General features: G+C 42.2%; 1 long non-coding RNA gene across 3 annotated transcripts in view; it reads left to right on the top strand.

The window, feature by feature from the left end:
• LOC149920009 (uncharacterized) overlaps positions 1–14,865 on the top strand; it is a 168,850-nt gene that overhangs the window by 151,836 nt on the left and 2,149 nt on the right. For all 3 annotated transcript variants that reach the window (XR_016460112.1, XR_016460116.1, XR_016460111.1), the window contains exon 4: positions 3,342–3,511. This is a non-coding gene — a long non-coding RNA (uncharacterized LOC149920009). The remainder of the gene's footprint in view (positions 1–3,341; positions 3,512–14,865) is intronic.

Below are 14,865 nucleotides of genomic sequence, written 5' to 3' on the forward strand. Positions count from 1 at the left end.
GTGATGAGATTCAAAAATACAGTGCACCGAGGTATCCACATCTTCAGAGGTGGATTGGATTTGGTCCAAATGTTCCAAAAAGTCTGGCTCGATCCTGGGATTCTGAAATAGAGGAAAGTGGTTGACAGCTGAAAGCCAAGAAGATGCAATGATGGCCCTCATTCAGGTAGAGAAGGACATGAGTGGCTCTCATATGGAGGGCTCTGAAGTGGAGTGCCTTCATTGTGTGGCATTGCCAGGACTTGGAGAGGGTCATGTCCTACTGCCTTTTGGCTGGTGGAGACTTGCTCTGCACAGAGGTCCCTGGATGAGGGAAGAGAAAGAAAGATGAACTGTATCTGAGTTGAAGAGGGAAAGAGAGAGCGCTAAACCTTGAAAGGCCCCAAAATAGTGTTTAATTATTAATCTCATCTATGTATCTGCTCCTGCTTTGTTTGTAGGCCTCTGGCAAGTTGAACATATGAAAAAATATTTGTTTCCATCATAGCCATTGGGCTTGAGTTGTTTGATTTTCCATTACATCAATATCATGTTGAATGCATTTTATTCATATTGGACACAGAGGATTCAAATATCCATGGAGTAAAAATAGGCAGGCTTGTAAAATGCACTTTGAGACGATTTCTTCTTGTGTCTTGTTTCCAAAGGAAATAAAACTTGTGCAACCACACTGTCTGACTATATCTCTCTGTCCGTTTCTCTGCTTGCCTGCTTAATTAAGGTCTAACCCCAGTCTCTGGTGAAATTTAAGAGAGTGGCAGAGGGAGCAACCAAGTACACTTTATAAAGATCAGTGCCTAGAAGAGGAAGGCTCTGCACTGGAGAAGAATGACTCTAACCATGGTGTAACAGAGAGAAAGGCTGCATTCTGGTCTTGCAAAGTCAGACATTACTAAACCAGAGTGAATCCACATGAGAGGAAGCTCTGAAAACCTCAGTCAAAGGCAATGGTTTGATCAGACCTTGAATCTCACTAGACATAAATCAGCAAGAGGACAAAAGTTTGTAGGAAATAAATTTTCCTTAGTTCCAATATTCATGAAATTACCTGAATAGCACAAAGCTAGCATTTATTGGGTTGCTCAGCCATTGGATCTGACTTGTTTTATATTCAGTTCAGGGTTCTATCGAAGCTGCTATGCAGCAAAGAGGATAGTCATTAGCATAACCTATGACAAATTATGTTAGTTTAGGTTATATAGGAACACGGATGAGATGTTGCTTACAGCAGCTGTTTGTGCCTTTTTTTTCTAGTGTTTTTAGCAACAGGAACAAAGTCCCTGCAGACCTAGGCTGACCTCACAAAACTGAAAACACGTATAGATCAAAATTCAAGTTTCCAGTCCTGGAGGATCTCAGTGAGATTGCCTACAAGATTTTATAGCAAAAACTTAAAATGATGTTAGCAAGATGATAAAATTACCTGAGGAGCTGAGGGAAAACTGAAGCATCACCCCACCACTCTCAATCTTTCTTTAAGAACGCATCAGTTTTCTGTACTTAACACATGTGGGATGCAGGAGAACATGGGACAAGAATGAAGCTTTATACATGCATAGCTGAAAACAAGGAAGCCGTGAATGAAATGCAGTACTGTCAGTCATTCAGACCATCAGTGTCAAAGGATACCAGCAGGTATGGTTGCCCTGAGCTCCTCTTCACTGTCATTCAGTCAGAAATTTGAATTCATTGCCAGAGGGGAAGCTAGGCATTGCTACACTCAGCTCCTGTTTCTGCTTTTATGATCCCCATTAAGTCAAGGGGGAACACTATGGACAATCTCAGTGTACGGCTGTGTAGGACCTCAACTGAAATTGCATATGCTGTCTTTAACTAAAGCCTGCCATTCAGATACTTTAAGATATCTGGACCTAGTCACAACTGAATGAGTTGGGGCTAAGTCAGATAACCATCTTGTGTTTTGTATCTCTTTTTCTAGGGTTCATTTTTAGTATTTTTTACTAGTTATCATATGTCATATTTTGTCTGTTGCTTATACCATGCTTGAATCATGCACTGCTGTGTAGTGCTGGGCTGTAAGTTAAGCATTTCCTTCTTTTTCACCCTATTCCTGAATGTTTTGCTAGCAGTCTTCACAAAGTTAAACTTCTTGGCAATACCCAGTCACACCAAATTAATGAGAAAAATTTAGCTTGGGATCAAAAGTTATACCACCCACAGGCACTGTACCACCCACAGGCATGTTGCTATAACCTTGTCATCTTCCCTTTATTTTCTCTCCTTCTTTCTCTCAGTGTGTACCAAGGCTGTGAGCCTGCTATGAGAGGGGCTCCCTGGTCGTTTTTGTTCCCTGCAGTCTCACTCCTTTGCTTATTACCAGTGAGAGATCTGCAGGAAAGCAGCATCTCTGTGCATCTGCTTTCTCCAAAACTCAAAGCACGAAAGGTGTGAGTGGGACTGACATCACAGTTACCTGGATCTTGGCCTACATTTCATCCAGGGCCTTCTAGAGCTTTTTGCCTCTGCCTTCCAGCTGGGAAGCACATCTGGGGTTTATAGTTTCAAGATAGCCACAAAGTTATCACGAACATATTTTATGACACTGTGCAATACATTTAATGTTGAATTGAGACACTTCTCCATCGCCGTACTCTCACAATTCATAACCTATGCACATAGCAATTTGTAACGTATCCTTGCACAGAGCTCAAACAAACCAGAGGAATTCTGAAAAAAAAAAAAAAAAAAAACCTGGAGTGAATGGCATGTGTAGAAAACTTTACAACATAAAATATGTACAGCTGGTTAAACAGTGACCAAGGAAAACCCTGGTAATTGCTACTTCTACAGAGTGTAAACAGGCAAGGCGGAGACAGAACTTATTTAGCCTGGCAGTCAGTACTGATTTGGGGTTACAGTGCCACAAAAAAGGACTGCCAGAGCCCCAGCAGAGTGTCTACATGCTCAGTCATGCAGAAATTGCCTCTCCGGGTCAACTGCCTGGAGGGGAGATCTCCTGTGGAGCAGCTACAGCTGCTGGGCCAGAGCAGGGGAGATGTATGACCATGGCTATGGAGCCTCTGCAGTGCGGTTTTGCCTCCCAGATGAGATTGGGAAAGTGCAGCCCATTGTTCCTTTGTCTTTAGACGTTGTTTTACTTGCTTGCCTCATTTCCATAATGCTCCCTGGCCTCTCAGTAGCCCAAATTGGTCTGATGAATACAGTCTTGTGTGGTTTATGATTCATTATTCCCCATGTCCTACCCTCTTAGTCTTGCACGAGGTAATCTCAGACCCTGTGCAGAAAGGTCTTGCTGGAGTCTTAATTAAAAATTATGGGTGTGAAATAAAAGCATTTTTCTTTTCTTCTCTGTATGCCAGCCTCAGATTGCTGCCTACTCTTCTGTCTCATCTGGAAGTGAACAAGAGGAAGAAGACATTACCACCTGTAGATCTGAGGCAACAGAATGACTTGCTGTACAAGGAAAAATGGGAGAGAATGTTCCTTCTCATCTAGAAAACCTGGGACTAGGAAAAATACAGAATTCAGAGTGAGTGGAAAGAATAAGAAAGAGTGAATGAGTGCTCACATCTCCAGGCACATTCATATTTCTCTCCATTATTGCAGAAGGAATAGCTGACAGAAAAGAATTACCATGCTTCTCTATGACATCTCCTTGGTATATGTACTGTGTGGTGCCATAGATGCATTATAAAGGCTTCACTCAGATTTCACTTCCCAGATTCTTAGTTTTCCAAGGAAGAGTAAGGAGTCACAGAAATGAGACAGAAAAAAAAAATGTATAGCCTCTTCAGGGAGATTTTCTGTCAAATTGAGATGCTGCATGCCTATATGAGGTAACCTTTATTTTTAGATGTCATTAAAGCTTTGTAATCTTAAAAAAATATTACAGTTAGAAGACATCACCAAATACTTGGTGGTATTCACCATTCTCTTGCCAGCACAGACTAGTTAATGTCAACAGACCTAGTGGTATTTCACAGTGTTAGTATCCCAGAGACATGAATTGCTCTTCACTTGCAGACTTTTCATAGTTTGTGCCTTTAGGAAATATTTTTTGTCATTAAACTTCTGGATGTTTTTCTCTTTTCTACAGTCTTATTCCCACACTGGTACCAAACTAATAATTCCTTTACCTCTTTTCAAGTCTGGCACCACTATCATAATTCACCCTTAATGGTGTGGAGAAGATGCTCAGTGATGCATTTTGGTGGGTAAAATCTTCTTTCAGTTGTATATCAGACTTAAGATCTCACACTCTCCCATATAAATATTTGCAGGTACTCCTTCAGAGTCAGCAAGAATGATATATTTAGTTCCTTCTAATAAGTCACTTGCTGCAGCTCATTAATCACTGTTATTACCCTCTCCATGCATTTGGTGAATGTAGCAATATGGTACTTGAATACTTCTGAAAATAAGACACCTCATTAATTGAAGCAATGTCTAAAACCACTTTTATTTTGCTATTCATTAACAACTTCACAGGCGGGTTTTAGTTCACAAGAGTCCTTCCAGAATTCAGCCACACTGTAAATATTTGCATAAATAAATATTTATATTGAAAATAACATTCAAAATAGGAGATCATATTTGCACAAAAGATTTGTCTGGCCATTATGCAATTCTGTGGCTCTTTATCTATTCAAGAAATACATTAAATATTCTTTAAGGTTATTAGCCTTGCTGCTTAAACACAGGATATATGAAAGGAATACTTTCCTAAGCAAGTAAAAGGTTTCTATACAAATTATTTTTGCAATAATTCAAAGTGATACATGGAAATATTTAATATCATATTTCAAAAATGGAAACAAGGTCACTAGTTCTTTAGATATAAAGGTAATGTTACTAACTGGAATAATTTTCTTTTCACTTCTGTGTAGAATTGAGTTTAGCAGCAGTCACTTTTCTTCTGGACAGATATGGAAGAAACTCTATCCCTTACTCCATCATGTTTTGCTTCAGTAGGTGACAACAAATATGCAGTGATAACTTTGAACAACAACTTACCAAATTCGTTCCCACTGTTACCATGGATGTTTAACACTGTTGCATCCATGGATTTCTTTTATACGCACAGAGTGAACTTCAGCCTGTTTGCATAAAACATCCTTGGGCAGACCCAAGGCTTTGCTTTTCCTTGTCTCCCAGGGATTACTTTTGATGCTGATATATCAGAGGTGGATTTATGAGACAGTGGAGTTTTGTAGACTCCCTTCCCTCTTCCCATGTTGAAATTCCAATGTGTTGCATTTTACTGCAATGTCACAATACTAGACACAGGGAATAAAAGAGAGCAAGCTGGGGTGGCAGAAGAGGGACTCCTCTCAAGGGCACACATGGTGATTTGCAGTGGACCCACAGCTTTTAGTTTTTCAGCACCAGTTTTTGCATCACGCTCAACCTGAGACCCCAGAAGTGCCTCACTTGGCCTTTTAGAGGTCATTTCAGTGACCCATGTCCAAATGGCTCCATGCTGCTCCTGGCTGTAGCAGAGAGCTTAGAAGCTCAGTGGGGTTTCATATTAACAAACCTGGGCTCTTGATCTCTCATGGTGGTGATGTGTTGGCTGTTGGACTAGATGATCATAGTGGTCTTTTTCAGCCATAATGATTCTATAATTATACGATTTTAAATCTTCTCCTCCTCTCTCAGATTTTATCTGCACCTAATTCTGATGCATGGAAGGGAAGTGATGACTGGTTGCTTGAAGCAGGATTAAGTTCAATAAAAAAGATATTAATTTGGCTCAGGACAGAAGGCTCAGAACTTTTTGCTCTTTGTACTTTTGTCTTTCATTTGCCTGCGCTCCTCCAGTCACATTGCCATTGCAAACTGGGAAATTGGCTGTGGCAGAAATCTGTGCTTCTCTGTGCATGTCAGTATTAGCACCTCAACTCTGCTGCACAGGTAGAGAGGAGAAAGAAATGGAAGAGAAATGAGGTTATGGTCAGTGAAGTTCAGAAAATGACATGAAAGCTGCAAGCTTACCTCGGCCTCCAAGTATTAAAATGACTTTTTCAGCAGTGGCAGAATCTTCTTTTGGATATTTTGTGCACTACACGTTCAGATCTCTGTGGTCTTGCACATCTACAATAAGTTGATGTACTTTGTATCAAAGATTACATAGTGCTTAAAATCATTCTTGTGAGGAGAAAAGAAACATGGCCTACAACAGAGATGTGTGGAGCTAGTGCAAACAGGGCACTTTGACCCAACTGGACAGAGCTGGGTTGTGATGACAAAGTACTACAGAAGCCCAAACATTTTTGGAACAACACCACTACATTACATCTCTTCCCTGTGCACCACAGGAATCAGGTGTCTGCAGTGATGATGGTGATGGAGGAAGGTGGGAAAACTGCAAAAGAACATTTCTATGTAGGAAAGTGCATACATAGGTAAAACTAATGCGTAGATGGTGGCTCTCCTGTTCTGAGTGTTCACTCAACCTCCTCCCTCCCTCCTAGCTCAAGCAGACTGGAGATGGCACTGCACTACCTACCTGCAGGAGTAGAGTTAATATCGACTGATCTCAGGTTATGATGCAGCCATTGATCTGCACAGGAAGTAGAGCTGGCCGTGTAGAAGTTCCCTGGCAAATTCCCCCAGTTTTCTCTAATCTTGTCAGCTGCACAGTTCTTCTGTGGAATCATCTCACAGCATCACCTGCCTCCTCCAGAGCACACTGTGGCATGGGACTGGTTGGCTTTAGTTCAGCTGGATGTGCCAATAGCAGGTACCAAAGCAGAACAATGCTAAAATACCTTTAGAAGTGAACTCTACAGTAGAAACAGTAACTTTTCCCTTGTCAAGGAGAGATAACATTTCTGGAATTAGGGGTGGAAAATTTACTTTTACAAAATATTTTTTTCCAATTTCATGTGTGTCAACTCTTAAAAAGTCACATGCAGACCATTGAGAGACACTGAAATTTTGCACTGGCATTTCACTGAGAAAGTTTTATTTACCAGATGTTACTACATAGTTACTATAGATATCTTTACATGCTCCTTACAGAGAGGAAGTATTCTCTTAGATAGCGCTGTGGTAATTATTAGCAAATTCACTGGCAAAATGTAATTAGCATGAAATTATTAGGAAGTAGATGCAATCAGTCACTGCAAAAATTCCTCCACTGGTATCACAGAGAAGGAAAAGGAGACAGAAAATCACCTTTTCTGAAGCTTAAAAAATCAGAAGTAATTAATGTAGAAAATTAGTTCAGCACAGCATACAGGCTGCATGTATCTTTGAGGAATACTGCAGCCCCCATTATAATCTCCTTCCCTTCTAAGGATGGCTGCATGCAGGGAAGGCTCTGGGTTTGCACCATGTGTCTGAAGAACAGCAGTCAGTTGACAGCAAAAAAAGCAGGCAGGAGCATACATAAGCGATTGTGGCTTTTTCCATACAATTGTAATTGTAATGCACCGAGGGACATTACAGCTGGCACATAGTACTCACAGACACCAGAGGGAGGGGAAAAGAATGTTTTCACAAAATTGATAGTGCTTTTGAAAAGGGCATAGCAACATTAACTCTTCAAGGCAGGAAGGCTGGACTTGCAATGTGAGGATATTTTGCTAAGTAAGGATACATTCACTCATCCTCAGAGCAGCATAAACAAGGAACTGCTGTTTCCGAAACAGCCCCGTGTCACACACAGAGCAGCTGATGGAACAAAGAGCCACATTTGGACATATTCAGAGTGACATCAGGGAATACGTATTGCTGCCCAATCTTCGTACTGCCAAAGAGGTGTTGCTCCCAAATCACAGAAATAATCCTTGCATCATGCTCTGTTTTGCATCCGGCTTTAACATAAATATTTTGGTTTAGAGGAGTGTACTGAGCAAGGATGTGAAATGAAAGGAGATGCACTGCATGTGAAGCTGACTGATTGCTCTATGCTTCACTGAATATTAAAAGGCTGATTGCTTTTTTTTTTTTTCAGCTTTAAAAGTGCAAGATTCTTTACCACTCACTATTTACTTTCACCCAGGCTAGACATCACCTCTAACGCCAGATCACCCTGCTCCCCTTTGGGATACCAGGAAGCCTCAGGGCTGATTTTCTCTTTATGAAGCAGAGAAGGCGGCCCTGCATTGGGACAGCTGGGACATAGCTGTCAGTCCCTTTTCTTTATCAGCAGCACCCAGCTGGATATCTGGAATTCACAGACACTGAGGGAGAAGTATGTTTGCTTGCATTTCAAAAACAGGTTGATTGCTGGGTATGAATACCCTGCAACAGTTGCTCAACTTTGCCTCTCTGAAACAGAACAATTCCCAAAGGCTGATAAAGGCAAAAGAGAAATCAAAGTGCTCCTTGCTCATCAGTTCAGAATCTGATAAGTGGTGGGGAGTTTTGCTTTTTCTGCAAAATATTCTGCACGTGACATATTTTTAAAGGACAAATATCCATAACAAAATCAACACTAAGTAGAAAACCCAAGTTGTCCTTGCTTGAATACCATTGCCCGTTGCCACTAATTCCTTGTGAAGTAAATAATTATGCAGCTCTAGCAGCTTTAGGATTTACATGAACACTGAATGAGAAGCTATTGCTGGGCATCACTACAAGTGATGTTCTGTTTGCCATATGTCAAACAAGCAATCTTGGCTTAATCCAGAACAGAAAATCTGTTAATTCATAATACAAAGATTAGGATTTGTGCAGTGGCAATGCTGCTTGGAACAAGAAAATTTGCTGACAGCCTCCTCAGGAGGGCTTGCAGCCAGTGTCAATGACAGGAGTTTAAAGCGTTTCACTCCCTAATTCCCACTAGCAAATGATTTGGACGAATCTTTTACTTACTGGCCTCTGAAGTAAACTTCCCCTTGCTAAACTAAGCTTGTAATCTGTGGCAGATGAAAGCAGTTCCCTTTTGGGACTTCAGACTCTACTTAGCACAGGGCTTCAGTTCTGTTCTTTTTTATTCCTTCACTATGAAATAAGCCTAGTTTCCATATTACCCACAAAGAAACAGTTCATCAGGAGTTCTGGTGAAGAACTCCTCAAGCATCTTTCTTCCTTCTTTATTTTGCCTTGAGGCCTGCTATTAAAAAATCCAAAGTCATTTTGTTTTGCTTAGATCACTAGAAATAGCTGGGCTACCTAGGTGGTCCTTTGACTGCCATTTAGAAGTCAACTGTCTACATTTTGACCATGCTCTGGTTGTTAAATCTAAGCTACACTTCATGCATAACACAGTCTTTGCAACAATTGAGAAATCTCTCTACTTGTTCTCTACTTCATCAATAATTTTACTATTTTACAGAACTAGCTATCATTCAGAAGGACGACCACATTGTAAACTTACACTCTAAATACTTGAAAAACAAGCCAGTGCTTTTTAAGAAAAATCCCTTAAGTGTAGCCCAGATAAACCCAACCAAAACAAACAAACAAACAAACAAACAAAAACTAACAATACAAAAAGCCATGTTTTTTGAATGCTAATGGTCAGCTAGTCTCACATCTCAGAATTTGTGTGCAACCTGTAGGCTCCTTCAGGCTATCAGGTTAAATATGACATGATGAAATATCATAGGTGTGCAATTGCCTTTATAGAGTCATAGAATGGATTGAGTTGGAAGGGACTCTTCAAGGTCACCTAGTCCAACTCTCCTAAAATGAACAGGGACACCTATAGCTCGATCAAGGTTCTCAGAGTCCCGTCCAGCCTCCTGTGTAACTGTTCTAAAATCCAATCACAAAAGTTTCTTCTGCTGCTCTTACGTTCTTCACACTTGCACTAGGCCTGCTGGAACCAGAGTTATGGTCAATCTATGTGAGCCTATTACAACTGGGCAGCAATTACAAATTTTGCTGATGGTTTCAAAGCAATAATTATTAGTGTATTAGTATTAGTGAGCGCAGACACACAGTTGCCTTTTCAGAAGATAAGTCAAGACCCTAAATTTGCATATCGCCAAACGTTGGAGAGACCTTGAGAGAAACTGAATCTGTTTATCACCTCATAAACTTCATTTCATAAGTACCCCCATTTTTAAAGCATAAGATCTGTGCAATTTACTTTCTTTGTACATCCTTTGTATCAAATTACCTACTTACTTGTACAACAAATACTTTGAAAAAGATGAGATTCAAGGTGACTGAATTTAACTTCAGTCTCTTAGAACAAAGATGTGTAGGAGGAACCCAACAAAGAACTGTATCACCTTCTATAGCACTGTTGAAACAGAGAGATCACTAAATCTTCTATAACACTTGGCATATAACATTTTACCTCTCTCAAAATCCATGAAGATTTTCATGAAGAGCCTGTGAAATGATTAAACCAAGAAGGCTGACTCAGTGTTTTCTAGCTATCTGAATTCTGTGCTACTGCACTGCTCTCTTCAGCAACAACTCAACACACAGAAGAAAAACTTTCTTCACTGAGTACCTAATATTTCCAGGCAGGATCCTTTTCCCATTCTAGCATTTAAAAGCTTGTGTCAAGACATTGCCTTGGTCAGAACCAAGACAGAGTGAATTAAAACCAGTTTTATTCCAAAGACAGCTGTCCGCTTAGTTTTATGGCTACCCTTCCAATTCAAGCAGACAGTGCAGACCAATTCCCCAGTGAGGACAAGCCTAGGATTTGCATGACAGCCCATCTCAGGTGCTCCTCAGTGTGCTGAAACAAACCAGATGTTTGCCACAGGGATGGCTCGTGGCAAGGTGGAAGGAGAGCTGACTACAGAATCATAGAATCATAGAATTATAGAATCATAGAATTTCTCAGATTGGAAAAGACCTTAAAGATCATCAAGTCCAATTGCAACCATACTACCCGAACTCTAAAAACCCTCCACTATGTGCTAGCTCATTCTCGCTCTCCCTTCCAATCTGGAGCAAAGTGAGATGGTTTCTGAGCTGGATAAACAGGAAATCACACAGGCCTTCACCTCCTCCTGCCTCACACCTCCTAGTGTGGCTAAGGTGAGCCCTGGTGGTAAGGAGGAGATTCAGACCCTTCTGACCCACTGACTCAAGATGATTGACAGGCAAATGGTAACAAGAACAAAATCTGTCATCTGTAGTGCAAAAGCGCTTTATGGCATTGGTAAAAAGCTAACAGTGGGTACTTATCTAGAAGATGGAAAGCACATGATGCCTTCAGTCAGTTGTCATTTAAGAAGAATATAAGTGAGGTTTTAATTTATGTCTGCAACATGAGCATACAGACTACTCTTCTATATGTTCAGAAAATAAGAATATCTTGTTATAGGAAGTGGTACCAAGGGCAGACAACTCTTATGCTGCCTGAGGAGGAGAGTTATTTTGGTGCAGCACAAAAGATCTATTACGTGGGTGTTGTTTCTTTTTTTTTTTTCCTGAAATTAACAGCTGTCTTTTGTTTAATCACTGTGTATATAAAGAAAATAAAGTCATAAGACATCGAGCATGTCTAGCTTTTAAGGGCACTCATTGTTACCAAGGAGAAAGCCTAAAGTTTGCATAACAGCAGAAATCAGCACTGCTTTAATTTTGCAACATGTAGTAATTTTGCTGTAGCTGAAAACTCCAGAAGGAAGCCTTGTTTCATTTCCAACACAAATCACTTGTTTGTGCAACTTCTTGGCACGAAAGTGCAGGGAGAAATAGCAAGGTACTTTTCAGCTCACAAGCATCCTTTTCCTTCTCTGCAGCAGCAATAATCGTTGTTGAAATATATCGTTAAAAACAGGAAGCTTTATCATGATGATTTTCTAGCAACCTCGCCCTTTCTTGTGAACCTGACCCTGGCTATGAATCGTCTGCTTTGATTCAAACACAACTATTATAAGACTGAAGCTCAGGTATTTCCTATTTTGCTCTAAAGCATTCACAACAAATGCTCAGAGACGGCACTTCTCCGAGAGAGTCAAGCAGCAATGAGAAGAAGCACTGCTTCTTAGAGCTGTACACAGGAGACTCGTGTTTAGATCGTGCTTTTGTTTATGTTCTATTTCTGCAGAACAGAGGGAATGAAGAGACATCTCTTGCACTGGGTGAACAGTTTCTCCAGTGGAAAGGGAAAGGAAAATGCTGAGGATGCATTTGCAGGAACTATAGCACGGATGAGGTTTTTTATGTACATAGGTCACTCCAAAAGTAATGCTTCCTATTTATTTCCATGGAAACTACAACAGATACAGACAGTAAAATAGCACTGTTTGATAGAGCAAATTCTCAGCTGCAAAACACTCTTTTTCAACATAGGCATCACTATTAGCTATGCAATTTCAGCAGCAATAAACAAGAACCTTCATGCAGCACTTGTAACAATCTGCACCAGCGGACATTACCCACTGTTGCTGTCACCACTGCTGAAACACACCACCCACCCCTCACTGTGCTCACATCTACTGTTTGATCTCCAGAAACATTCAGCAAGCTTCGATGAATATCACTGGGTGCCATTTCTTCTGCATGGAGGAATTAAATGGCATGTCTTTGCTCCATCTATGCTCCCATGTCAGACAACATTTTGTCAGACTGTGTTTCTGCTGCCATCTGTCACATGGCAACAAAATGTAGTGGAAGATTGGTGGGAAGGTTCAAACTCTACTGCCATGCCACCAACATCTGCCTCTGACATCATGGGCCAAGATAATAAAATAGAAGGCATTGTTTTTGGAGCAGCCCTCATACAAGCAACAAGTAAACACTTCCCCTGGTGGTACTTAGCAATAGGTCCTCTGCATAGGACCATACCAATAATGGCAGATATGTTGGGATGCACATGCATGTCTACACTCAGTAGTGCTGGATGTTCACTCCCCAGAAGGGGTGATGCCAGCCAAGACCAGTGCCCATCCAGCACTGCCCTGCAGGCCATCATCCTCTCCCCAGACCTACTCCATGTTTCTTCAGGAGAAACATCCTCTGAGACATCCCAGGCATCAGGCTACCCTCTGGGAGAAAATCCCACCACTCCTCCCATTCCACAGGCGAGCCAGTGGCCAGCTGTGAGTTCAAGGGCAGGGTTAGCCTGGGAGACTGCTGTCATTGCTTTTGTCTCAGGCTTTTGGTTTTTGCTGGCTGCAAAGTAGAACTGGGGTGATGATGGTATAGGAAAGGATGCTGCTCAGATGCCAAGAACTGGTAAAGCTGCTTTGTTTTCAGGGAGGAGTGATTAACCCCAAAAATGAGCATTTAAATAACTAACAAGAAGACAGAAATACTTCTGAAAGTATAGTAAACCATATCAGATTTACAGTAATTTCCAGTTATAACCCCTCCCCAGAGAACAGCCTGTCTGATACTGCTTAGTTTTTGGTCTCAAGCAGATTGCAGACATGTAAATGGGAGCTGATCCAGCACTGTAATGACCAAATCTAACTTTAAAGTTAGATTTGGCTAAATTTAAAGCTCTTGCCTATCCTGGATCATCCCCCTCCACATCCCTCCCCACACATCAGCAGTCCAGAATAGCATCACACAGGGGTATAGGGCTCCAGGTGCAACAACTCCAAGCAGTGTGCAGGCATTGATGTCCATGTATCTGCCTGGGAAGATCATGGAACAGATCATCCTGGATGACATGCTTGATCACATGAGGAATAGGCGTGTGATCCGTGACAGCCAGCACGGCTTCACCAGAGGAAGGTCATGCTTGACCAATCTGGTGGCCTTTTATGATGGAGTGACGGCATCGGTGGACAAGGGAAAGGCGACCGATGTCATTTACCTGGGCTTGAGCAAGGCCTTTGACACGGTCCCCCACCACATCCTTATCTACAAATTGGAGGGATGTGGATTTGATGGGTGGACCACTTGATGGATAAGAAACTGGCTGAAAGGCCGCAGACAGAGGGTGGTCATCAATGGCTCTATGTCCAGGTGGAAGCCAGTAATGAGCGGCGTCCCCCAGGGGTCTGTCTTGGGACCGGTGCTCTTTAACATCTTTATCAATGACATCGATGACGGAATCGAGTGCACCCTCAGCAAGTTTGCTGACGACACCAAGCTGAGTGGTGCGGTCGACATGATTGAAGGAAGGGATGCCATTCAGAGGGACCTCGAGAGGCTAGAAAGGTGGGCCTGAGTGAACCTGATGAGGTTCAACACGGCAAAGTGCAGAGTTTTGCACTTGGGCCAGAGGAATCCCAGGCATCCCTACAGACTGGAAGGAGCGGCCCTTGAGAGCAGCCCTGTGGAGAAGGACCTGGGGATCTTGATAGATGAAAAACTTAATGTGAGCCAGCAGTGTGCCCTTGCGGCTCGGAAGGCAAATGGTATCCTGGGCTCCATCAAAAGAGGAGTGGCCAGCAGGGACGATTGTCCCCCTCTACTCTGCTCTTGTGAGGCCCCATCTGGAATACTGCGTCCAAGTGAGGAGCCCCCAGTACAAAAAAAGACAGGGAGCTGTAGGAGAGGGTCCAGAGGAGGGCCATGAAGATGGTCAGGGGTCTGGAGCACCTCCCCTATGAGGACAGGCTGAGGGAACTGGGCTTGTTCAGCCTGGAGAAAAGAAGGCCGCGGGGTGACCTCATTGCAGCATTTCAATACCTAAAGAGAGCCTACAGAGGGAAGGGGAATCAACTCTTTGAAAGGGTAGATAACTGCAGGATGAGGGGAAATGGTTTTAAGTTGAGGGAGGGGAGATTTAGGTTGGATGTCATGGGGAAATTCTTTACAGAGAGAGTGGTGAGGTGGTGGAACAGGCTGCCCAGAGAGGTTGTGGATGCCTCGTCCCTAGAGGTATTCAAGGCCAGACTGGATGGGGCCCTGGGCAGCCTGGTCTAGCATTAAATGAGGAGGTTGGTGGCCCTGCATGTGGCAGGGGGGTTGGAGATTCATGATCCTTGAGGTCCTTTCCAACCCTGGCTATTCTGTGATTCTGTGATTCTGTATCTAAGAAGGAGAAACGTAGATTTCACA

Source organism: Phasianus colchicus, chromosome 1 (assembly GCF_987193195.1).
Source record: "Phasianus colchicus chromosome 1, bPhaCol1.hap1.1, whole genome shotgun sequence".
NCBI classification, from domain to species: domain Eukaryota; kingdom Metazoa; phylum Chordata; class Aves; order Galliformes; family Phasianidae; genus Phasianus; species Phasianus colchicus.